Here is a 26,675-nt window from a genome sequence, read left to right on the forward strand (position 1 = left end):
CCAGGACAAACACATTGGCTCAGGGAAATCTCTTTGCTGTCAGACAAAGGCTGCTATTGTAATTCTCATTTCAGAGCTGTTTTTATAGCATTGCCTCAGCTGATCAGACAGGGTGAGTCAGACTAAACTAAGAGAAAGGAAATACAACCCCGTACTCTGTGAAAGTCTCACTGGAAAGGCTGCCTGAATTCTGGCCTCCTTGGGCCTCAGACCAGGGCTAGGACCCAGTAGTGCTTTCCTTTAGAGTTCCCTGAGCAGGAGATATGACTCTCATTTCTTGTGTACAGATTGTGTGTTTCCAGAACTCCTACTTGGAAGATGAGAAGTTGCCCAGGAAATACCAAATATGGCCAGCTAAATCCTGTCCTCAATAAACCGAACTCTGTGATCTCTGAGGTCAGGCAGGAATATGATAGCAGTTTAGAGTAGGGTGGGGTAGAAAAGTAAAACTAAACTCGAGGAAGTATGCCAAAAACCTTTTACTTTCCCTGATTTTGAGTGCCAGAAATCTGACCTCACATTGCCAATGTTCCCATTACAAATGAGTCAGTTAGACCTACTGTATGAAAATTTGGTTTTAAGAAAAATCCAAGTCTATAAGAAATACATGTATTTTTTTTCTTTCAGAGACTTAATTTGTGAGGTCTCCAGTTTATCACCTGATCCTTAGTTCCAGTTTTGAGGCAGACGAGTATATTTGTTAGGATGATACATTTTGGTGAGAATTCAGCAGGATTGTGATTTCACGCACTGCTATACTTCAGTCCTTGCTTAACCTTACTTAACACAATTAATTTTCTAAGACAGTTTTGTATTCCATAAAATAAAGATAATAATATAAGGACTACACAAATGGTAAGAGAATTAAAAATCATGGAAGTATCCTTTTAGCCTAAGGTAATCATAACATAGATTATTACATAATAACGAACAAATAATAATCATATTTATTATTAAATAATAATCATAATTTATTATTAAATCAATAAATGTTACAAGTAGAGAAAATAGAATTAAAGTTATTTTTAGCTTGTAGGTTTAATGATTAATTTCATTGTTATTTACAGCTTTCTTTAATATAGCTTAAACACATACAAAAGCTAGAAAACAGAAAAGAGAATGCACTTAATTACACAATCTCTTAGTATTTTGATATATTTTTTCCATTATATTTTTCTCTATTCTTTTTCCTACTCCTATTCCTTCTCTATTTCTTATTCTAGTCTCTATTCCTGTCTCTTCCCCCATTAAACACACGCACACACACACACACACACACTCATCTATTGAATCAAATATGTATATTACTTTCTTTTAACTTTATATAGAACTATATTGTGACCATTTTCCTGTGTTGTACATAATTATAACAGCTAACATTATTAATTTTTATCTTATATGCCATTTAGTGGGTCATTTGATATATATATATTTAATTTAATTTAATTGATTCTAGTGCCTAAAAATGGAAATAGGTTGTAATTATTATTTTTGTGCAGCTAGAACATCACCTAGCATTTCTACATCTCCTTCATTTACCTCTATATTTTTAGCATTCATTTCAAGAAAAAAATAATTTTCTGGTCAACAATTAGCATTTTTAAGGCTTCTAATACTTGTTCTCCAGTTGTTTAGTCATGAATCATCTTTACAACATTCTTTCTAGGTGTAATCAAGAAGCCAATGTCATAACCAGCTAATAGTTTGCCCTGAATTTCTTGTCTGCCATTGTTTTCTGCCTTGATCCAGTTTTTAAAAAGAGAAAATCATTTAAGTATTTAAATTAAAGTTCATATATATTTGTATATATACATATATATACATATATATACACACACATAGTTAGAGAAGACATTAGGATCTACACCTAAATTTTAATCAGGATGAAAAAATGATACACTACATGTAAATGGGATGCACTTTTCCCTTCGCACAACCTTAGCTTGTGGTTCCCTAAATTCTACATCATTGGAGCATCTTTAAGTTAGATTTTTATGTGAGACCAAATACATGTGACTGCATACAGTAAAAGTATCCCCTAGAGATTTATGGCTAATTTAAAGCTCAAAGTAGGGTAGCCTGAATGGAATGGATTCACAGTGTTGGCAATCATAATGAGTCAGTCCTGCAGTGTGGATATATACACTTTTTACTTCATATGTCCAACAATATGTATGTGGATACATACACTATGCTTCATATGCCCGACAATATCCATGGGAAGATATTTATTTCTTGCCACAATTGGTCAGCCAGGATTTGATCTAATACCACAAAAAAGAGGAGCAGTCTCTGCCCTCAAGCAATTAATCTACTCACTCCACAGAAGTGGTAGATGCTAAGCTTGAGGTATAATCATCTTGGGATGGTATCAATTGTGTGCTACCTCTAAGTTTATAGATTGAATCCTCATCTTCAAAACTGCACTGCCTTTCTTCCACTAATGGGCCACTCCAGAAAAAACAGTGCCACTTTATTCATCTTATTCGATTTATTCATACATGATTTTTAGAATCATTCATAAATTATCCAGCTTCCTAATATCAACAAATACTGATACCTCCCTGTTCTCTTTTAGCCTACATGAGCTTTTTTCCTCAATCTATTATAAATGTTTGTTGACAGTAGGCTACCTCATTTATATATATATATATATATATATATATATATATATAATATGGAAATAATAATTTTTGTTTGTATTGTAAAAAATTTTTCTGAAAATTGAATGTAATGAGTGTATTTATATACGAATATTCCATATTTAACTTAGTTTGGCCCAAATCCAGTAGAAGTATTGGCAGACGTCTTCTTCATCATCAAGACAAGTGTTTTCCCTACAGGCCAGAGGACATTCCACACCAGGTCCATAAGTGGCATTTTGAATTTTGTGAGACTCTTGTAAAGTCAGAGGGACGTAGTAAGTGTGTCAGGATTGGAACTGGACAGGCTGCATAAGTATTATCTAAAGGACACCAGGAAATGGGCAAACTAGTGTTATCGTAAAAATTTCCTGCCTGCCTACACGCTGTGTCACCTGCTCCTAGTATGCTGGTCAGACAATCAAAGAAAAGCAAGTTAAAGATGTCACTGCTTATGTGTTTAAATCCGTAAGACCCCTCCCTGTGATTACGAAACAGCACTGTGGAGAAGATGTGTGCTAACCATCCAGCTGTTGCCACTGGACACTATGAGTACTCTCTAGGAATTTCCTTGTCCAGTGCCACTGGGCCTTCTGACAATTTCTTATCTGGCCACCACCACAAGACCTTCTTATGATTTATTAATCCAGCTGGTGACTGCTGAACCCCATCTTTTACTGCTGGAGCCTTCATAAGCCTTATCCTTCACAAGCCACCTCTAGATACTTTCTATGGTTTCTCAGCAACCTACTTCACTGCCCTGGCACAGCTGGAGTGTGGAAGAGACAAGACCCCTGCAGCTACTTTGGAAAACAATTTGAAATATTTTTCAAGATATTAAATATAAATGTACCTGTTATGTTTTAAATATGAAGTGTCTCCCAAAAAAGTCATGTATCTAGATTTTGGTCCCCAAAGCAACAATGTTCAGAGATGGGATATTGAGAGGTGCCTGACTGGATCATGAGGGTACTGACCTCATTAGTAGATTAATCTGTTGAAAAGTTCACAGCTGGATGGATTATTAACAGATGGAGCCCAGCTGGAGGAAGTAGGTCACTGGGGTGATGTCTTTAAAGAGGATATCCTGTCCAGCCCCTTTCTTGTCTAGGCTCTTCCCCTATCTCTCTGCTTTCCAACTATGACAAAGCGGGCAGCTTTCCTCCACCATTGCCTTCTGCCATGACATTTCTCTCTTGGAGCCAGTCAACCATGTGATGAAACTTCTGAATCTGAGGATCAAAATAAACTTTTCTCCTTTAAGATGTGTGTACCAGATATTTTGTCTTCAGAACACAAAGCTAATCAGTTCATTACCATGTCACCCAGCAATCCTACTCCTAGGTATCTACCCAGGAAAAATGAAATGTATACCCACACAAAGAATTACATGTAAATGCTTATAATAACATCATTCAAAATAGACAATATCTGGAAATGACCTAAATATCCATCAGTCAGTGAACTGATAAACAGAATGTGGTATATCCATATAATAGACTAGTTTGGACTAATGGAAATGAATGAAGTGCTGATATGTATTGCATCATAGATGAATATTGGAAACATTTTACCAAGTTAAAGGAGCCAGAAGCAAGAGACCATATGTTGTAGATTCTACCTGCACAAAATGTCCAGAAATGGAAAATTTTAAAAGACAGACAATGGATTAGTAGTTATCTGGGGCATAGGATGGTAAAAAGAATTTGCTGTGACTAGGCAGCATAGATACTATAGATATTAGATGGGACTAAAAAATATTCCAAATACGATTTATGATTGTGTTCTTAGCAATCCTGAATGTTATAAAAAATTATTGAATTCTTTATGTGAAATGAGTAAACTTAATGATATGCAAAATATGCCAAAATAAAGTTTTGAAAAGGTAGAATAATCAAGGCCAAGGCCAAAGTATATCAGTTATTTATTTGTAACTTTTGTATACTTAGAAAATCTATGTTCACTAAAATTGCATTATTCAATTAAAGATGAAGCTAAGGAATTGTGTTATTCATTTGATTGCCTCAACTGAACCACTATGACTAATTTGGGGATTAAAGTGATTTTTACATTCTGTATTGCATATTCATTTATTAACTTTTTTCTAAGTCACATAAAATTTTATTCCACAAATACACATGGTGATAATCAGAATGTACCACAGGTGGTACACATACACACACACACACACACACACACACGCACACACACACACACACACAGAAGCAGTCATCAGTACCAGAAGAAACAGGTATGATCTTTAAGTGCTCATATATCATCTTCTCCATGTGATCCTCTGTCCCTCGCATAAAGGTGCTAGCCCAAACCAGTAACCTCAAATCCACTGTTGGGAGATCACCTTTCAGAGAACACCATTCAGTATTGTAGTAGTTTCTCTGATATCTCCCTTTACTTGTTCTCAAACTTCTAATTCTAATCCTCTTAGTTCTCATTCTGATCTTCTCATCTCTGAACTCCAACACTACTGTGACCCCAATCTTGAGCCTAGATTTCTGATGGATTAGAGTCTCTCTCCCCCCTCTCCTCTCTCTCTCTCTCTGTCCCCTTCAACTTTTTTAGTTGTTTAATTGTTTGTGTCTTGGCACTAGTGGAAATCCACAGCTCTAGTCTCCTCCCCAACATTGGCTCTGATTTTCTGCTTCTCCTTCATCTGCCCTTCACCATCTCTTAATCACTTCAAAGAGAAAATTGCCTCATTTTTCCATGGACAACGTATTTTATCTGTGCATTTATTATTAAATTTAATACTTTTCATTGTGTGCTAGACTTACTTATATAGTTGACATAACCCCATCTGCACCATTTTTGCTAAATATTCCTCACACTACCCAACAAGATTTTGCTCATAAAAAGGTATATTTCAAAGGTATATTGATTGATCAGAATATCTGCCCTGAGACTATGAAAGGGTTAGCTCTGGTATAGTTCAATTTCATTATCAATATAGTATGTGAAGATACTTGGTTACTGCTGGAAAATATTACTTTCTTGTCTTAAATCATTTCAAAACGTGTGGTAAAAGGCTTTGGATTTGTCCCAAGTTTTAAATAAACCAGAGAAAACTTAAAACACTTAAATGTTAGTAATGTTAACATTATTAATGTTAACCTATTTATATCTACATGTCTATTAAAACTTGGGTTTTTGCAGGATTGTGTGGTTATAAAAAGGATTGTAAAGTCAGGCTCATGAAGTGGTTGGTGGAGCTACAGAATTCCACATCTACAGCCAGCAGATCCCAGCATCCGTCTCCATCATCACTGTTTTATTTCTTAATGCTGTACTTGGCATAGCAAAGGAAGTCTGATGTTTCACAGGTGAGTCGCAAAGTGGTCAAACCACTTCTCAGTGCACCTTAGTGTGACACACTATTTGCTGCCAGCTTCTTGTTTAAAAATGCCATCAGCTTAACATTAACTGAAAAAGTAATTATTCTCCAGTTTCACTGAGCTATTAAGAAAAAAGTTTTAATGAAACTCCAGGATATGAAATAGTGTGCTTTCAGGACTTTTTGGAAACCTTTCAACATTTAGAGCAGAAAAACATAAATGTAGTTTTGAAGAAAGAGATTTAGAAACTTTACTGAATACATGAATTTGAGGCTCGGGAAAGATAGTCTTGTTCAACAAAATTCTTCAAACATTGCTTAGATCAGACTATTCCATATTTTCTGAATATCCAATGTCATTTGCTACAGGATTCTTGGTTTAGGGACATGCGCCTACACACAGTTAAATCCTACGTACTGAGTCAAAGGACCTTCAGATCAGTTTAAACTATGAAATCCTGTAAATTGTATTAATGATAACTCATTGCTTTATATTCTGTGAACAAATATTACTGATCATATGAAAAGCCTGAAAATGTGAAGAGCATGGAAGATCTCGACTTTCAATAACATTCCCAATTTATTTGTAAAGACACAACTTGTCAACTATATAACAACAGAAAGACATCTCACCAGTAAATGTGGTATAATTTAAATTTATACAAATTTGAGAGAAAAAATATAAATAGAAATGTTTTCCAAGATTATGGAACTGGTACACCCTCTTTTGAAGAATATGAGGTTTAAAAATAAGATGTGAGTGTGGGCTCTGAAGCCTATTTGCGAGATAACTTTGAATAGGCTGTTTTTCTAAAGGACAGAGAAATGAAGCCAGAAGTGCTTTCCAAACCCTCAGTGATGTCCCAAACATTAGTTGTTCAGAGGTGACCAAGATTCTGCCACTCTAAGTAGGAACACTGCTTTTCAAGTGAATTACAGACATATAGCTATAGCTTTAATTCTACAATTCCTGGACATTTTATGAAACATTTAATTCATCTGTTCTATCACTCTATATTACTCAATACTTGTAAGAATCTGATTAAAAAATAATAAACTAAGTGGAGGAATACCTCCAATTGGATTTGTCATCTTATTGCTCATTTCGTGATTTTAAAAAACCTTTTAACATTCAGTTCCCACTACTAGACAGCTAAATTTTAAAAAGCTGTTTAGTTATCACAGAAGCTGATATTGAAGATGACCACTGTAGAAAAATTCTAATTCAGTCTAGAAAGCAAGAATCAGCAGCAAAATATTTATTTTTCCGTGGTGATATGCATAGTTTTTATTTATTTTGCTAAAAAACATAAAGCATATACTGTAAGGAATCAAATGTATTTCATGGGATATTATGTTTTATTAGCACAGTTAGAGCACAGAGTTTGTGAATAAGAACTTGAGTATACTTGATGGTTTTGCGGTTAGACATTTTAGCAACTGCTATGTATTCTAGAAATACAAATTAACAGATCTGAACACCACGCTGGAAAACAACACCTTTAAATTCAATGTGCCAGAAGCTAAATATGAGAAAGGAAATTAAATATAAATGAAAAAGCAACTTCTTTGTGGAACATCTCTTCCTTTGCCACATTTTTGTGCTTCCTCCATTCTATGAACTATTTTTTACAAACCCTCATTCTCTTGCCTTTTAATCTCAAAATATTGACTTTTTTCATTAATGATGCTTCCAAAAAGTATTGAAAGGGATAAGGGAGGACGGTCATAAAATAAACTGTCCTCAAGATTAAACTTTTTCATACTTTCTATTTATAATAAAATTTGTAGAAAGAATGATTTAATAGCATATTACAGTAGTGAGGTTATTACAGCCCTGAAATCTGACCTGCATGGACTAGTGATATGGTGGCAAAATGCAGTATATAAATAAGGTCCTCAATATCATGTATACTGCAGTCCTATCCAATTTTCTGACAAGTCCACTTAGAAGGATATTGCTCTGTTTCAGACTTGGCACAAAAATAAAAGATATGCCCAGTGGAGGCCTTGAATGGTTGGGATTTAGTAATGGAAACCTGAGAAGTAGATCCTCTTAATAGCAGTGGACTATTCATAGTTGACACAGTCTCTTTATTGTGCCTTATCAGGTATCTTACTTGTAGCATAGATTAGATACATTGCACAAATTGTTCCATTTATCCCTGTAGTCCCCTCTTTACCACATGACTCTGCAGTCTCTTTAACTGCACATTAGTTTGGGTTCAGCAATATAACTTGGTTTAGCCATTTGCTAGATGAGATTATAGAGAACTGCAACGCTTCTGCTTACCTTTCTGTACCTAGGCCCCAGCCAGCCCTTGTGTCTCAAGAGGAAAATATAATAAAGATGCACGAAACACAGCCATACCTGTGGACTCAGCCCAACTCAGACAGCCAATTCTTGGGAGACGCATGTGTGAGCTGGTTGAATTAATACTAATAATTAATTCTAAAATTATAATAATACTAATAATTATAATACTAACAATAATACTAATAATTAATAATAGAAATTTCCAACCCTGTCTTGCCCTGATCCATAAACTCTGCAAATTCATGAGAAAGTATTGTCTGAAGCCCCTGTGTTTGGGTAATTGTTATGCTGCATAATTTTTGTGCAAAAAAGGAAACTGATGAAAATAGCCTAAAATTGCAGTTTTCTCATTTCTAGGACATCAGTACAAAAATTTATGTTTTTAGCATGTGTAGACTAGAAGCTGGATATCGGTTTTCAAAAAATAGGTACATATCTCATGTTCAATCTCAAAACAGAGCAACTGCATAAGAGATGAATTAAATATCAAATAAGGACATGTTTAATGCTCTGTTTTATACTAATAAAAATATAGGAAGCTTAGATTTCTACATTCTCTGAAATAAAATAAATGATTTTACAAATGGCATATTTATTCTGCTAATTGAATTATTACCTTTAAGAAGGTGGATTTGAAATCTAATACATTTTCTATTCGATATCTTTAGCACATATTTATGCATATAAACAATTTATATTTTACATTTGAAATGCTAATCATAACCATCCGAAAATTATTAAGACTTTTCAGTAGTTAATTTTTTATTTGATGAGTGCCTCTTTCAACATCATTTCCTTTGTTCTCATCTTAGTCTCTCCTTAATCAAATTTGTGAGCAAAGGTTGACAGGTTGCACTCACAATTTTTAAATATGTCAATGAACATTTAGCCCTCTGAGAACACATGAGAAGGGCAAACTATATTTGTTACAATGACCTGACCAAGTTCTTTTCAAAAACATGGAATCTCTCTGACCCTGGAACAGTGTGCCAGATGGAAGCCAAAATTGCAATGTGCACTGTACGTTGAACACTGAACCCTGAATTTCATCAGACCTCTACTTGAATAAAATAAAATCCATCCAACCAAAGAACACCTGAATATTGGACCTACACAGCATGGAAACATCAAAGACTCCAAAAAGCTAATACATCTAGTGTTGACAGCTCAGTATCATACAATAACTATGAAAATTCCAAGGTGGCCTTAAAGATGCACCTTCTTAAATAGAATTGAAATAGTCAAGTGACCAGGATTCTTTAAGAAGGTGAAAATAAATTACTGAATAATATTCAAATTGCTGAACTATTTTTCAGTGTATTTCTTTTAGTTTTAATTCCTCCAATGGAATAAAAAATATGCATGTAATCTTAACAATTTTATATTTGAATTACAAAAGAATTAATGAAATTACTGAATAACACATAAGTAGATATATTTTAACACCTAGAATGTATTTATTATTGAGATACTTCTCATAGAATCATAAAGGATTTAAAATTTTTGTTTTTCTTTATTAGCTATAACTCTTTTATTTTCAAGTAGTTGCTGCTAACAATCCTAATATGCATCTTTAGCTCCTCCCACTCTAACACTAAATAAGATTATAGCACTTTGAATACAATGTTAACTCTTATAACCTTATATATCCACCATCTCTAGCCACTATCCCTTCAACCTTTCATACCTTTCAGTTTATTTTCTATGCATGCTTTAAAGCCAATGATGTGTTATTATTTTATCTTAAAATTCATTAATTTAAAAGGTTTTTTTTCAGTTTTTTCTCTTTTTTAGTTGTTTAATAATACACACACACACACACACATATATATATACATAGTGATGTGTGATGTTTTGATATTTACATACATTGTGGAATGTTCAAATCAGGGTAGTTATGCCTATTTGTAAAAAAAATTTAGCATTGTGGTAAAAAAAATCATTCAAGATCCAATTATCTAGCTTTTTGAAAGATATAGTACATTATCATTATCTCTAGTCACCCTATTGATCAATAGCATACCAGGACTTAGTTCTCTTATCTAACTAGAATATGGTGCATATTGACCAACATTTTGCATCTACCTTCCCCATACTCTTCTCAGCCTTTGATAACCACTGTTGTACTCTCAACTTCTATAAGATCAACTTTTTAGATTTCATATGTGTGCAGTCATGTGGTATGTGTCTTTCTGTGTCTGGCTCATTTCATTTAGTATAATGATCTCTATGTAGATCTATCCATGTTGAAACAAATAACAACATTTCATTCTAATTATAGCTGGACAGGATTCCAGGGTGGATATGTACTGCATTCTATTCATCTGTCAGTCATTTGAAACTTTGTTTCCGTTTCTTGGCTGTTGTGAACAGTGCTACAGTTAACATGAGAACTCAGATGTCTCGAAGGTACACTGATTTCCTTTCCTTGGACAGACACCTAATAGTAAGTTTCCTGAATCATATGGTAGCTCAACTTTATGTATGTGTTTATTTTGAGGAAACTCCATGCTAGTTTCCATAATGGCTGCACTAATTTACACCACCACCAACAGCAGAGATTCCCCTTTTCTTCACATCTTTGCTGACATTTACTTTTGTCTTTTTTGATAATGGCCATTCTAAATGACTCTTATTGTGGTTTTGATTTTCATTTACTTGCTTGTTAGTTATGATGAGTATTTTTTTTCCATATAACTGTGAAGACTTGTATATCTTCTTTTGAGAAATATCTATTCAGATCAATTGCCCATTACACCAATTATTGGTTATTTTGTTTGTTTTACTACTGAGTTGAGTTTCTTGTGTGTTCTAAACGTTAACCCTTTCCATGGTTTGCAAATATCTTCTCTCATTTTATTTCCTCTGCTCTGTAGATTTATTTTTAGTTTGATACCATACCATTTGTCTTTTTTTACTTTTGCTTTGTCTGTTTTGGGGGCTTATCAAAAAATCTGGTCCCTCCCAATGTCCTGAAGCATTTCTTGTTTTATTTCCAGTAGTTTCACAGTTTAAAGTCTCATATTTAAGACTTTAATCCATTTTGCGTTGATTGTTTATAAGATGAGAAATGAGAAGCTAGCTTCACTCTTCTGCTGTAGATAATCAATTTTGCCAGGATTTATGGAAGACTGTCCTTTCCTCAATGTGTATTCTTAGCACCTTCATCAAAGATAAATATTACAGTGAAGAATTTTTAAAATAGGAGAATATTTTATCCATACATATATCATTCCAATTGTTATTCACTCCTATCAATGGATTCAATTCAAACTTTTATCTAGTATAATTTTTCTTTAGTCTAAAGAAGTTCCTCTAACATTTCTTATACAGTTGGACAGGTGGTGACAAACTCTTTCAGTTCTTTTTTGAGAAGGTGTTTACCTCCTATTTTGAACAAAGCTTTTACTGGATAAGGAGGCCTAAGTTGAGAATTATCTTTTTTCTTATCATTTTTCAGCACCATTTCACTTTCATTGTTTCTGCAAAAAGTCTCTAGTATTTCTCACTTTTGTTTTTCTTTATCTCTGATTGCTATTACAGATTTCTCTTAATAACTGATTTCCAGCAAATGTACTTTAAAGGTACTTTAAATGTATTTTCATGGATATTTCGTAGTGTTTATCTTGCTCAGGATTTGTAGAGTTCATGGAGTCTACAAGTTATATTTTCATCAAAAAGGGGATTGTGGGGCACCAAGATATTAGCAACCATGGGAAGATCTTACTCAGAGGTGATGTTTCCAGAGGCAGAATCATGGTGTGTTTCCTGACATGTACAAGGTTCTTTGAAGGCCAGCACCTGTGAAATAAATACTTTGGTTTTCCTACACCTGGTATTCCCAAATCTTAACCAGTGCAACCTATAATGAGAGATCACTTTGAAGCCAGTTGGCAAAAGAGCCTAGAGAAATATCCATCCCTATAGCAACAACAAGGCATAAGAAAGTTGTAAACTGAGCTCGGGGAAAACCAGCAGTTGACCCCTTATTAACATCAGGTTCCAACTTCTTCACTGTGGAATTCACATCACCTTGAAGAACACCTGAGCATATCACTGATTACAACGAATCAATGAATATAATTTATAAACTGACAATTTATTATTGAGGAAACAGAAGTTTCTGTAAACTTTAAAATTCACACAAGCAGTTAATGAAACAACTGGGACTTAAATTTTGTCTCTCTCATTCATATTTCAACACACAATTGACTCTGACTTTTCTAAATGGAATCATAGTTTAAATCTACAGCAGAGCTCTCTTCCTGAAGATACTCTGTGTTAAATCGTATTGTGAAACTAATATTATTTTAATTTTCTTCTTTGTTAGATAGATTGTTTTTTGTTTCACACTGAGCTTTGTGGATGATTTCTAGTGTTAGGACGTTTTACACGTTACTCCACTTTTAAAGTACAGAGCATTCCAAAGAAGGTAGACATTTTTATTCTGGTAGAGTTAGCACAGTGTGAAAGAAATAGCATGGCCTTTGATATCAAATAGCCCTATATTCTGATCCAGGATTTACAACTAACAGCTATTTGGATCTAAACAAAATATTTAACATCTCTTGACCTTGGTTTCTTCTTCTATAAACTGGGAATAATAATATCTAAGCACTTCACAAAACTATAAGAAAAAAAGTAGATGATGGACATGCTCTGCAAAGCATATGCTGCTATTGCTTAGCTGCGAATTAGCATTTCTCCAGATCAGCTTTCATTGTTCATGCAATCATTATGGAAGTAGAGTCCAATTGATGGTTATAATAGGTAGGAATAGGTGCAGACAGAGGCTAGGAGAGGATGTCACAGACCCAGCAATAAAGATTTCATTGTCCGTCTAGAACTTTTGAAAATAGTAACAATAATAGCAGGTAAAAGCACTGCAAATCTTTGATAGGCAGCAGTAAGAGAGAAACCAAGATGAATCTTTCTTGTATTGACCATCTTAATAGCCATCTTCATTAATGATAACAAATAGCTATTAACTGGAGACAGGCATTATAGTATAAGAGGAGCATTTTGATGCTTCTTGTGTCTGTCCTTGGCGTTCATAAAGTTATATGATATTTTTAACAGCTTTACTGAGACATAATTCATTTGACACAAATTCACCCATGTAAGAGTATAGGTCGGGCTGGAGTAGCTGTAACTGCCATTGTGATGGCTGAGGGGCCAGAGTAGCAGCCACCAGAGCCCAAGAGGATCAGAGATAGAGAGAAAACATGAGCCCTGCAGACAAGGAGGTGAAGAAAGGGAAAAAGACCAAAAAGGTGTTTTTTTGAGAAGCTGACAATACAAAATAATTCAGCTGGGGAAGAAGAGAAAATGCTGTAAGAGAAACAGCAGCAGCAGCAGTCACAGGAAAAGAAGAAGCAAGACCCCCCCCCCAAAAAAAAAAACAGGAAAAAGATATAGACAGTGATGGAGAGAGAGGAGAATAACTTCATGGAACATGTTACGAAGTTCTCTATGCCAGAAAGGGATTAAGAGGATGAACAATTGACCCTGACAGTGAGATTTTTCTCCTGGAAAGCTCCTGAAAGACAAGCTTATATTGTCTAGAAGTTCCCTATCATCTCTCTTCCTCCTTTTGGAAGTCTGCCCCTGATCTGCAGCAAACCCAGCAACCACTTAGACTCATGAAGATGGAGTATTACTTTTATGTGACCACAACGTTACTTATATTGCTTCCTTTACTCTGACAGACTTGTGTGTTCTGCTTTTCTTTGGATAACTGAGCCGCTTTACCCTTGAAATCCCAGTCCATAGAAACAGAGGTTATCTTTAGTATCATGGGGTCCCATGCAGCCAATCTTGTGCGGCCTGTCATCTCACTCCTCATTCTTCAAAAGTCTGCCTCTGGTCTACCCTAAAGCTTCAAGCCCACCTGCACCTGTGGCCTTTGAGTAAGCTGTTCTTTGGTGCATTTAATGCTGATGTATGGATACAAACTGCTGAGCCTCAGAGCTGGAGGTCAAAGTCTGAAGCTTATACTCCTTCCCAGCCCATGATATGACATTTCTGGTCACTTGTCTGGTTGGGTACTAGGAGGCTAGGAATAAAAGCTGCTACACTTAAATATCTACTTAAAAGGGGAAGAAATAAAGGAGATAAGTTGCTACAAAAAAAGAGTAGATGTCAATAGTTTTTACTATATATACAGTTACATTTCTATTAACAGAATTTAGCAATATTTTCATTATCCCCAAAACTACATCCCTTGGCCATTATCTACTAATTCCTCTAGCCCTGTGTCCTCAGCTCTGGGTAGCTGCTAATCTATATTCTATCTATAGATTTATCTATTCTGGACATTTTACATAAATGGAATTATATAAATATAAGGTTTTGCATCTGGCTTATTTCACTTATCACAATGCTATTGAGGTTCACTATGTTGTAGTATGTATCAATACTTCATTTCTTTTTTGGCTAAATGATAATGGCCACAGTATTTTCAAGCATGTCATCTCACTTTTATTGGTCTTCAACTGGATTGACTTGTTCTAGTCATATTGAAGATGAAGAGAGTCTTGAATATCATTAATTCACCACCGTTTAATCTCAAAGAAGGAAAATCTAGATTGTAAGCACCCAATGTTGTACATTTTCATGTTTATAGAAGAGAACCAGGCCCAGACTTTCCCCTCTTACTGAACCACACTGGCTTCCTTTAACATCTACTCTAAAATGATAATTCTTTTTCAGATAGCATTTAAATAGCTTAGAAAATGACTTCAGATATATGAATTAATCTTCTATATAAAAGACTTGTGTTGGTAAATAGGGAAGAGAGACAAGTAGACAATTGAAGCACAGAGCTAGATAATTGGAAGTTTAATAACCAACCCAAATCATAGACATAGCCTAAAATTACTCCCAAACACATGGCCCTTAAAAATGACAAATATAAAATGCTTGCTTAGCTGGGGATTTAGCTCAGTGGTTTTGCCGCCTGCTACGCAAGCACAAGGACCCAAGTTCAATCCCTGGTACCAAAAAACAAAACAAAATAAAATGCCTTCTTAGTTTTATTGATTACTTACTAAATTCTAAACATTGTGACTTTTTTTCTTCTAATTTGTAAAAGCAGCAATGAAAATCCATACCCATCTTGATGCCAATGAAGAAGCAACTTCTGTGCTGACAAAGTTGTTCTGTTTTGAGCTGTAGATGCTATAAACCAAAATAATAGTTCCCCTTTCCTCCCCTTAATGTATAAACTTTCCAAGGCATTTTGTAATAAAGTGGCCCAAGGCCTATATTTATACTCAATTGTTGAAATTTAAAAAGCAGTAATTTAATATCAGTACTGATGGATTATAAGCTGCATAATTAAATGCTACTGGTCCTGTTATTTAAGATAAAATGCATAACCCCGGTCTGAGTAATGATGAAATCCTTTCAAACACAAAGGTTAAAATCTTACTTTCTTTCTTAAATTCCTTTTCTTCAAGGCAATATCTGCATGATTTATATGCCATTTTGAACTGCTCTCTGACCTCATTAGCATTCATACCTCGACCAAATACCATACGGAACTTATCTAGTTATTATCTCTGCAACCTAAGACTTAAACCAAAATTGTCATTTCTAAACATACCAAGTAGTAGTTGAAATATCTCCTTCCCTAAATGTTCTTGGTTATAAGGTTAGAGATTTACTAAGTTTGCTATCTTTTTCAACTATATGATTCCTTGTGCAGGAAATGACCTCAAACAGTACTGCCTAAAACAACAACAAACAACAGCTATAAATTTCTAGAATGGTAACAACTCAGCCTTATGGTATATAACAGTATAGAGCTATAGAAAAGTGGTCCTGGCTTATTTCACTGTTTTAGTAGGTATGAAATTGATTTTTGCAAAGAGAAAAATCAGAAGATTTTCATTTTGGTTCTATTTAGTATTCGAATTATGGATTTTAAAATTAAATCATTGAATTTTCAAATGAAAATAAGAAGTAGCATTGAAACTTTGAAATCATAAAAAGCATATATCAAGTAAATGTTGAGATTTATCAGAAAATATAATTATTTACAATACTTTTTAATGATTGAAATATTACTTATATTTTAGAAATGTTTTACTCCTTTGTTCTTTCTCCCAAATTTCTTTGTTTCTACTCCAGCTTAATGAAAATAACATTATAGCTTAAATCTAAAGAAAATTTAAACTCCATTTGGTTCTGATTAGGCTCTGGTTAACTCAATCTAAATGCTTTGTTCCTTTCTTGGAATCCTCTGGAAGTATGATTCAAGTCACTATGTGGAGATGGTGTACCATGGTTTTTCCAGATATTATTACCCCCAAAACTTATACACACAAACATAAACATGCATGCATGTGAATATATATATATATATATATATATATATATATATTATATCATGTATGTGGCATCTCTGCAAATATATCTATATCTATATCTTGATCTACAACAAAATCTATATCGAACATGTTTCCTATTGGGCCAGGAAAACCTGCAAGTTTTCTTTCATTCTTTTATGCTGCTGAGTGTCTAAGAATTGTGTAATCTCTCTTTCCTTTTACATCAGAAAAATCAGTTGTTTTCTATATCTGTTCTTCACTTCTTCCTGAGAAAAACCCTGATTTTCAGATGAGCAAGTGGCTACTCAGAATAAGGAGTATAACAAAGCCCCCTGACCTCACCTTGAGGTCCACGACAGTGTTGCTTACAACTCCAAGTACCAGTTCTTTAAGAAAAGCATCAGCACTTCTCTTTCACCCTGTACTTTCTTGCTCTCAAGTGCATGTGCAGAAGGTCAGATGTGGAGTAGCTCATTCTCTCCTACTTCATGGTGGAAGCTGCATGTTGTCCATCAGGAAGCAAAAGAAAAGTTGTAATTCTACCTTAAACTAACTAGGAAAAACAGTTATCAAATATTCCCCCTTTGCAGCTAATTGTGCACAAGGTTGAGGTAATCTTTCCCTTAAATATTCATTACATTGATCTCCTCTTTTCTCCCATGTCTACATTCCAGTACTCTTGATTTCTCATTCAGGGTTTATAAATCTCAAAATTGCTCTTTCTACCTCCAACTCTCTTCCTCTATTGTCTTCTACATGCTGCCACTAAAATAAGCTCTTAAAAGTACATGTCTGGTTTTTGGAAATAATTGGCAGAGTCAGGAATTCCAACTCATGTCTGTCGGGAGCAATGCTACATAATTTTACGGTAAAATCATTTGGTTAGCCTAGTTCTCCTGCCTACATCCCAGCTATGGAATTCCGACACATAACTCCATTTTGGCCTCCGGTCACAACTGAGGCCTCAAAGATCCAGTGATGCTGTGATTCTCCAGGATAAGAAACATCCTGGGAGCTGAAAACATCCTGGGAGGAACAAACATCTACTCAGTTCCTCGTTCTTGGACTATTACAACTTATTTCCGCAGGATGTACTGAATTCTCTGCAAGTCATTTGTTACATTTGTTTCTCCTGATGTACTGAATAAAAGGTGTGGTGAGCTGGGGGCTTTCATCTTTGCCACCCAGAGCAGCACTGATCAGACTCAAAGCTCTGCTTCTTCTCAGTCTCATTTTTTTACCTTTTCTTTAATTCACCTTGTGCTGCCGTGGCTCGCAGGAGACTAGGACTTACTGCAGAGGTTCTAGTAATGTCCCCTTTCTCTGTTCCCTACACATCTGTCTTGATTCAGAGCTAGAAACCTTAAACACTGTGGATAGCTGGAAGAACAGGGAAGAAATCTGCTAAAAAATGAGATATGCTAAACTTCAATGACAAATTAGAGGTATAAAAGTACAAGGAAACTCTGAATACGATATAATGGATAATATGTTCCCTATATCTGGGTTGTAATTGAGATACTGCTGGTCTGTATGTTATTTGTACCTGGATGTGTGATATTGTATTTGAAATCATTTTTATACAGCCTGAGATGGCTGTGAGTGATTAGCCATTAAAAACGAGTGTGGGAGATGGAAAGTAAAGTTTCTAAGCCCACAAAACACTTTCTGCATAAGTCATCTTTGATTAACATTCATCTATGAAAATCATTTCCATAGTTTCTTATGATGAGCAATCACGTTTGCTCAGTTACATGAAATTGTTCAGTACTTTGTGTTCATGTGTTAATATTGTCTATGGAAAAATTGAACCTGTTTGAACAATTCTTTAGTTCTCCATAACAACCCACATTGTAGCAGCACATTAAAAATAACACACTCGATCTCCGGTACCAAAAAAACCCACAAACACTAAATGGAAAAGCTTAATTGATATGACTGTCTTATAATTGATAGGTAAAATATAATACTTTTTAGAATGCAAACTCCATCATAAATATTAAATAATTCAAGTCTGCTTCAATGAAAAAGTTAGATAATGCAGAATTTTGTTTCCTAGATCTGTATTTGTTTTAGAAGACCTAGCCTATCAGATCCAAGTGATAAATTTGTAGAGTGAAATAGTTTTATCTTAACTTAAAATCTGGATCATATAGGAATATTTTACCATCATAAATGAAAAATATGTTGGTGTTTCACAACCAACACTCAAGTAAAGCAAAAATTAGGTAAAACAAAATAATTATTTCAGAGTGAAAAGACAGTAACACACACACATATAATACCTCTACATTATGACATAAAATCAATAATGAGATGGTATTTAAGTTATAAAACCCATACATTTCATAATTCATAACTTAGCTATTATAACTATGTTTTAAAACAAAATTTGACTAAGACTTTTGCTTGCTAACTATCATCTTTACAATCCATTGTCTGCAAATAATTTCTTTACTTAACTAGTTGGTGGCCTTTTATTCTGTGAGATGTTTAACATTTAAGTCTTACCCTCTTGCATTTAATGTGGCACAATAGTAGGACTGTGTAATATTGCTGAACTATGACAGTGGTGTCCTCTTTGAAAAGACCACGTTACCATTAGAAATGGGTCATGAAGCAAAAGTCATTAACTCATTTTAAAAAGGGCAGAGCCCAAAAACGCATTACTGACAAGCCTCCTTCTCAATGTCTATTTGCCTTTATTAAATATCACACTTAATATCTACCTCTATGCATGAGATAGCCTTCTGAAGTATCTCCTGTGAAAAATTAAAACCTTTAGAAATTAAATTCACTTTCAGGTTTTTTCCAAATGAGGAACTTAATTTTCTTCTGCTTGTACAGTAAACTAAATATTAATTACTCTTTACAATACAAATAATTATTCCAGAGGTGATAGTTTTGGACTTACAGATAGGAAAATTTAATTAATAAAAAAGACAATGATAAAAATGGATCAAGATTTTTAAAAAATTTTCTTTGATGTTAGTTACAAAGACAATTTTAGGTAGAGATTTATATCTTCTCCACATGCCAAATGAAAGATTTATTTTAAAAATAATGTTAAAATAATAGTAAAAATTATAGAAAACTAGACCTTTATTTCTATGTGGCTAACTTCCTGTACAGACCTTGTGAACTGCCTTTTAGATTGATCTTTTGCTGAAAGCTTTGAAATAGAAATTTTTTGTAATGAGGAACGATAATTCATGCTCTATACATTGCTTCTTGGAGGAAAGCTTTTGTGGAGCCAAATTGACATCTGCTTTTCTTTGTTCTACTTCTTACAAAATAAGAATTTTATGAGTGTTTTGTCATTCTGAACTGTCAGTGGTACAAGTGCCACTGTGAAATGAGGCCAGGGACAGTTCTGGTGTCTGGATATTGAATGGCAAAGTCCCCTCATACAAAATACGTACACTGGCACTGTCAAATAGGCAGGAGGAACGTTATGCTAAGTAACATTTCAATCCGTCACCTGACCACAGGAGAGGAAGGTCAGTGTTGGCAGTTTTGTTAATCTAAAAAAAATTCCTATTTTTGTTTAGTTTTGCTTTATTTACAATCAAGACTGACATCATCTCATTCTTACCAATAAATAAAATAATAAAGTCTCAAGCCTTTGCAATTACACGTGAGACAAAATAGTTGGCATCTGAAGCAGGGAGAGTTATTTTATAATCAAAGCAATACATATAATTGCAATAGAACAGCACTAGATTTCTGGGGTTTTTTTTTATTCTTCACATATTTGATCCTCTTGCTAAGACTTCTAGCCATCTTCCATCTCAGGATCATCTAGCTACTTTCCTCATCCAGTTCATTTTAAGTTAATTTTAGTCTCCCCAAGAAATCTAGCCTTTTCTTTTTGCCTTTTGTCCTTCCTCATTTCCCTCCCTAACTTCCATTTGCCTTTTGTCCTTCCTCCTTTCCCTCCCCTACTTCCGTTTCTCTGTCTGTCTCACCACCTCTCACCCTTTCCTGTATCCGTAGTTTCTCCCATTGGCTTTAGAGGAAGATACCACCAACTTCATTGGTCCCCAGCACCTTGCTCCTACCCCTTCCCTTCAGGCCTGAGGAAGCCAGAGCTTTTGGGGCCCAGGAAAATAGCTGACTAGAGTTGACTAGAGTTAGGAGGGAAGCACAATCAGAATGAGATTAAACTCTTATCCCTAGGATCCTATTGATTTTTTTTGAGGTACTGGTGATTGAACTCAGGACCTTGCACTTGTGAGGCTGGTGGAGCGCCACTGAACTAAATCCCCAGCCCTCTATTGATTTTAATAATTAATGTAATAATTGTGTTCTACAAAGAATTTCACTAAAGTAAATGTCATAGCTATGTCAGGGATCTTAATCATGAAACTTTTCTTGACTTTTGGTATCTACTTTGGTTAAGTGTTAACATGTTTCTTACTGGATGGCTCTTGGTGGAAATAACTGAATAAAAAAAGACATCAAAAAGCATGGGAGAAATTCTGGGCCCCACTCTGTCTAAAATAAGACATAAGTGTGCATTTGTACACTCTGTTCAGAAGTCCTAATTCAAGATCAAACAATATTGACAACTGTCTTCTCTTTTCCTAAATTACACTGTAAATAAATAAAATTTGGCTTTGAATTTTCTATGGTCCCTCATTATGTGTTGTGTCTCTTACATCCTCTTACTATATCCTCCAAACTCCCTGAATGAATTTCCCCAAATAGTTAATACTTTCCTTCACTTCTAAACCTTTACAGAGTCTGCCTTAATATGGAATAATCTACCCTTGTCAATGATACTCTCTTTTTCTGCCAATTCTCTGTTCATATTGAAGAGATTTCTTGAAGCTTTTTTTTTTATGTAGCCTCCTATAGGAAGTCTCCTTTTGTGGTGGATTAACTAATGGTCAACTTGGAACACCAGCTGAACTTAGCCATCTTGGAACATCAGCGTGGTTCTGAGTGTGGAAAACCCACCTGAGGATTGTTGCCAATGACACAAAAAGAAAACTGGAGGGGAAGATCATTTTCTGTTGGTTTTCTTGGAGAACCTTGCTGCAGCTGGCTTTCCTGATGTGAACTTGGCTGTTCTCATAGTCTAAGGAGCTTGAGTCCTTTCTGTCTCTGGGAATGGTTGCTGTTCTCACCGGGGGAGTTCCGATCTTTGCCTTCAGCATTGGTTCCCAGCTCTAGTGTAGATCCCTCAGCCTGGTGGCACAAATCCTTCACCCTGGCAGTAAAGCTAGTTTCCACCACTGGCCCTTGGGCCTTCCTGGTGCAGATCCTTGATACAGACTGGTATGAGACATTGCCATGGGTGCCACGGCTCTGGCTGTACTCATAGAGGACATTGCCTTGGGCTCTAGATTTTTAGCTGGACTTGTGCTGGACATTCCTGTGGGATCCAGGCCCTCAGATGGATTCTTTGGGTCTTTAGTGCATGGACAGGTTTAAATATAATCAATGTCAATCCAATGGAAAAAAATGTGTATTACTTAAACTTGAGGCATCAACATCAGGTGAGCTGCTGGAAGTAATGTGAGGTAGAATGCCTATTGGAATGCCATCTTTGAATTCTACTATGGAAAATATTCAGTTGAAAAATATGCACTGAACTCTTGCTGTGTCAAATAATTTGCTGGGTATATAGGAAAATAGACATGTATATTTCATACTTTTAACTTCAAACATTCCTATACTCTTATAAGGAAGGCAATAATAATGTATTGATATTACTTTATTGTATATTGTCTTATTTGTTTATAAAAGCTATGTTGTAATGATCATTAGGATTTTAATTCTCAGTGTTCAGGTTTGGAGAATATCTTAAGGTCACATAGGAAGAAATGAATTTAATTGCAGTTCTTCTGAATATAAATTTTATATATATATTATATATATATAATATATCCTAATAAGTCTACAACCAGAATCTAAATAAACTATGTATCATAAGACCAGTAGCAGAGTATTTAAGATATTTAGATAAAGGAAAAATTACTGTTTGCCATTATTTATTATGGCTTAACAAATAAATTTCAGTATGTGGGCACTGGAAGAACAGACCAGATTTGATAGGGAGAGATGGTGGACAGAACATTCAAGACTGAAGGAATTAAAGGAATTAAAGAGCAGAACAGAAAAAACATAAATCATTAGAAAGGCCCAATGTCTGAGCTGATCGAAACATGGGTTATGTGAAAAAAATGATGCCAATAATATTTAAAGTATGGATAGGAGCTAGATTATAGAGAGTTGTAAGTTTGTACTTTTCTCCAAAGCCAATAGTATTCAGCCCTGGCTGAATACCAGAATCAATTTTACAGCTTTTTTGAAATGCCCATGCCCTGGCAGCATTCCCAGAGATTCTATTCATTAGATCTTAGGGCATGGACATCTACATATTTTAGAGCCCTTCTATTGATTCTGCACTACAGGCACCATAAAGAGTCAGTGTCAGAATGATTGAAATGTGGCCCACTCACCACATGATCTGCAAGTCAGTCTTCAAACTGTTACTATCTGTGATGAGACATTGAGGATGAAGGTATAAATACTCTATGGCAATTTGTTGCCCTTATAAGTCATCTTTCCTATTGCTGGAACACAATATCGGACACATGTTAAAAGAGAGGCAGTTTAATCTAGCTCAGGTTTTGGGTTATTCAGTCTCCATCTGATTGGCTCCAAGACAGGAACATCATGGCAGAAGACATGACAAAACAAAGGTGCTTAGGTCATGGTGGACAAGAAGCAGTGCAGGAGCATAGAGCCACAGAGGAAGAGGTAAGGGGCCAGACAGAAATCTCAAGGCTACACCTCCATGACCAACTCACATACACCCAGAAGTGTGCTCCACTGATCCCCCAGGTGGATCCCAGAGCTAGTCAAGTTTACACCCCACCCTAACCACCACATGCCACTCTTTGTCAACTTCAGACCTAAACCCATCTCTTTAAACCATACTCAGCTTCAAAATAAAGAAAATAGCAAGTTTGTAATTCCACCTAACATCACACAACCATCCTTTGTACAATCAGAAATACCCGAATTCCTTCCTGAAAGACTCAACAGTTCCAGCATTTTTCAAAAGTGCAATTCAAAGCCTCATGAGACTAAGGCAAACTAAGCTGTGAACCTCTATTAAAAAAAAAAGTTGCATAACCCCAAGGGATGATGGAACAGAGTAAAAATTCTTATTCTAAAAGGGAGGAATAAGCAGAAAAGAAACAGACCCAAGCAAGACCAAAACCCAGAAGGGAAAAAATAAGTCCTAGAACTCCTGTCTGGCATCTGGACAACATGATAGTAAGATGTGAGCTCCAGAGGGCTTTGGCAGCCCCACCTCACAGCCTTGCTAGTTGTAGCCCACATGACTTCTCTCTTGGGGTGGCTCCACTCATTGGTTGAAGCTTTTGTCAGTATATGTTCCATGTTCCTAGCATCTCTGACTCTGCTTAGTTCATGGTGACAAGGAAGCAGAGCAGGGGAACAGTGCCAGAGAGGAGAAGGGAAGGGACCAGATGTAGACTGCAAAGCTAAAGCCTTAATGATCCACCCAGAAATACCCAGCAGTGTACTCTATACACCTCCTGGGAGTATCTCAAAATATTTCAAGTTGATACTCCATGCTAACCACCCAGCACTGTAATTTTATATCTCTCAAACCATATAAGTTTAAAATGGTATTTAGTTTTATGTAATTTTTCACTGTGGCACAGTTAATGCTATTGTTTTACAAAAGAATTACACCATAAGATTTAGAAATTGTAAACAAAACTGGGCCCCAACAGGTAATTTAAGGAACACTTCTTTATGCTACAGTGAAATTTGTGAAGAGAAAAGACTGTCATAAAAGCGGTGCTGTTTTGGCATTAATATGGCATACTGAGTGGACAAGAGTGGGACCAGTTAGATGTTAACATGCTACAGTGTCCTTGGTTTTTTTCCTGTACCGAGGAACAAACTCAGGCCCTTGCACTTGCAAGGCAGACACAGTGACATTCAGCTAAATTCCCAGCACAATGTACTTGGATTCAGATGTGTTAATAGAAATAAAAAGAAAAGGGAAATTAGAGAAGATACAAAGAATATAAATTATAAATTGTCATTAAATTAAATTAATAAAAAAGGAACTACAGTACCTAAAGTGTTTCCTGATTCTTCATGCTTAAGTGAGAAAAGGGAAGTGTTATTCTTTCCATACTTCATACGATTAAAATATGTAGATACCAATAAGAAAATCTGGGATGAAACTAGGAATTTAGATAGTGATTTTAGCTTTAGACAGGCCAAGCAATAAATATGATAAACTTGTAAAATCATTACATGTCAATTGAAAACAAATACAAAATATTAACAGGGAAGCTTTTATCCTTCAAAGCTATCATTTGGGAGATAGCTGAAATAAAGATATTCCACGTAATCGGGGCAGGGGTGGTAGTACATGTCTGCAATTCCAGTACTCAGGAGGCTGAGTCAGGAAGATTGAAAGTTAGAGACCGGCCTAGGCTAAATAGTGAAGTCAAGGCCAGCCTCACGACATAGTGAAACAAATGAAAAAACAAACAAAACAAAATATATAAAAATAAGATAAATAAAAGAAATGACCTACATAAACAAAAAGATATCTAAAGCAAATCAAATGATATGTCCCATAGTAGTGAAAATATAAAAATAGAACTATGGGAAGAAATGGAAGTTAGAGATAATATAGAAGGGTAATATTCAAACATATCAAAGCAACCATGTAGTATAACAATGGCAAGGTTGGATACACAATGGGCATCAGCTCATGGTATTTCAATGGCAGTGCCCAGCTGCTGACTACCAACCCTAAATACAGGTATAATAGTGAAGGGGAAGATAGAATTTTTGAGGAATAGATGATATGGAATAGAGTTTGAAGAAATTTTAAAGGACCTCTATATCTTTCAGATTAGAAGTGAAGTAGAGAAAGGGGAATGATGAGAACATGGGAAGGGTATTAGAATTTAATTTTTATCTTAATGTCAGGAAAAAAAGATTTTAAGACAAAAAAGGTAAAAAATATTGTGAATTCTATGAAGAAACGGAAATGAATCGGAAGCAAAATAAAATTTTTAAATTTATTAAGCAAGAATAAATGAAAATATAAAGAAATTAGTATTTTAGAAAAAAATTAAGACAGAAAAATAAAAAGTGATATTAGCTGTGTAGTATGAATTAAATAGTATTCTTTTTAAAAATTCATACATTAAAGCTGTAACTTCCATGTGATGATATTTGCTAGCGGGACTTTTGAGAGATAATTAGCTTATAAACATGGAGCCCTCAATATAGGATTAGAGTTTTTATAAGACAATACACTGAAAGGCAGCTGGCTACAAGTAAGAAAGAGAATCCTTAGCAAGAATTAAATCTTTGGCACCCAGACTGTGGGACTTTCCAAAGGTGGCAAATGAATCTCCATTGTTTACACTATCCAATCTATGGCATTTTATTATGGGATTATGTTTTGTAGAGTCAACAAACACAAGTAGCAGAGAAAAAATGTTAACTCAAATGAATACTACACAAGTAAGTGAAGGAAAAGACAGAATTATAGCTTAAGGGAGTAGAAAGAAACAGACAACATTTGAGAAATAAATGCTGAAAATTTTACAGAACTGATGAAAGTCATAACTTGATAGATACAAGAATTTCAATAAATTTCACACAGGACATATACCTTAAAATATTTTAATGAACCATAGAACATCAAATATATGTAAATCATAAAACCAGAAAAGATAAAGGACACTACATACAAAGTGCTGTATAAATTGAAAAAGGATTCTTAATGGAAAGGAAAAAGGCTGGAAAAAATGAAGTAATATTTTCAAAGTACTAAGAGAAGACTCATACATCCATATGCAAAAAAAATTTTTTTTCTTGGTTAATTTTCTCATTTCTGAGACAAAATACCTGACACCTGAAGCTAAAAGAGGAAAGATTTATAGTAGCTTACAACTTGCAGAGGTTTCGGTCCATAATTATCTGGCTTCAAGGCAAGGTAGTATGGCAGAGGG

Source organism: Heterocephalus glaber, unplaced genomic scaffold (assembly GCF_053883595.1).
Source record: "Heterocephalus glaber isolate CG9 unplaced genomic scaffold, H.glaber_assembly_v1.0 deba00001461, whole genome shotgun sequence".
Classification (NCBI taxonomy): Eukaryota; Metazoa; Chordata; class Mammalia; order Rodentia; family Bathyergidae; genus Heterocephalus; species Heterocephalus glaber.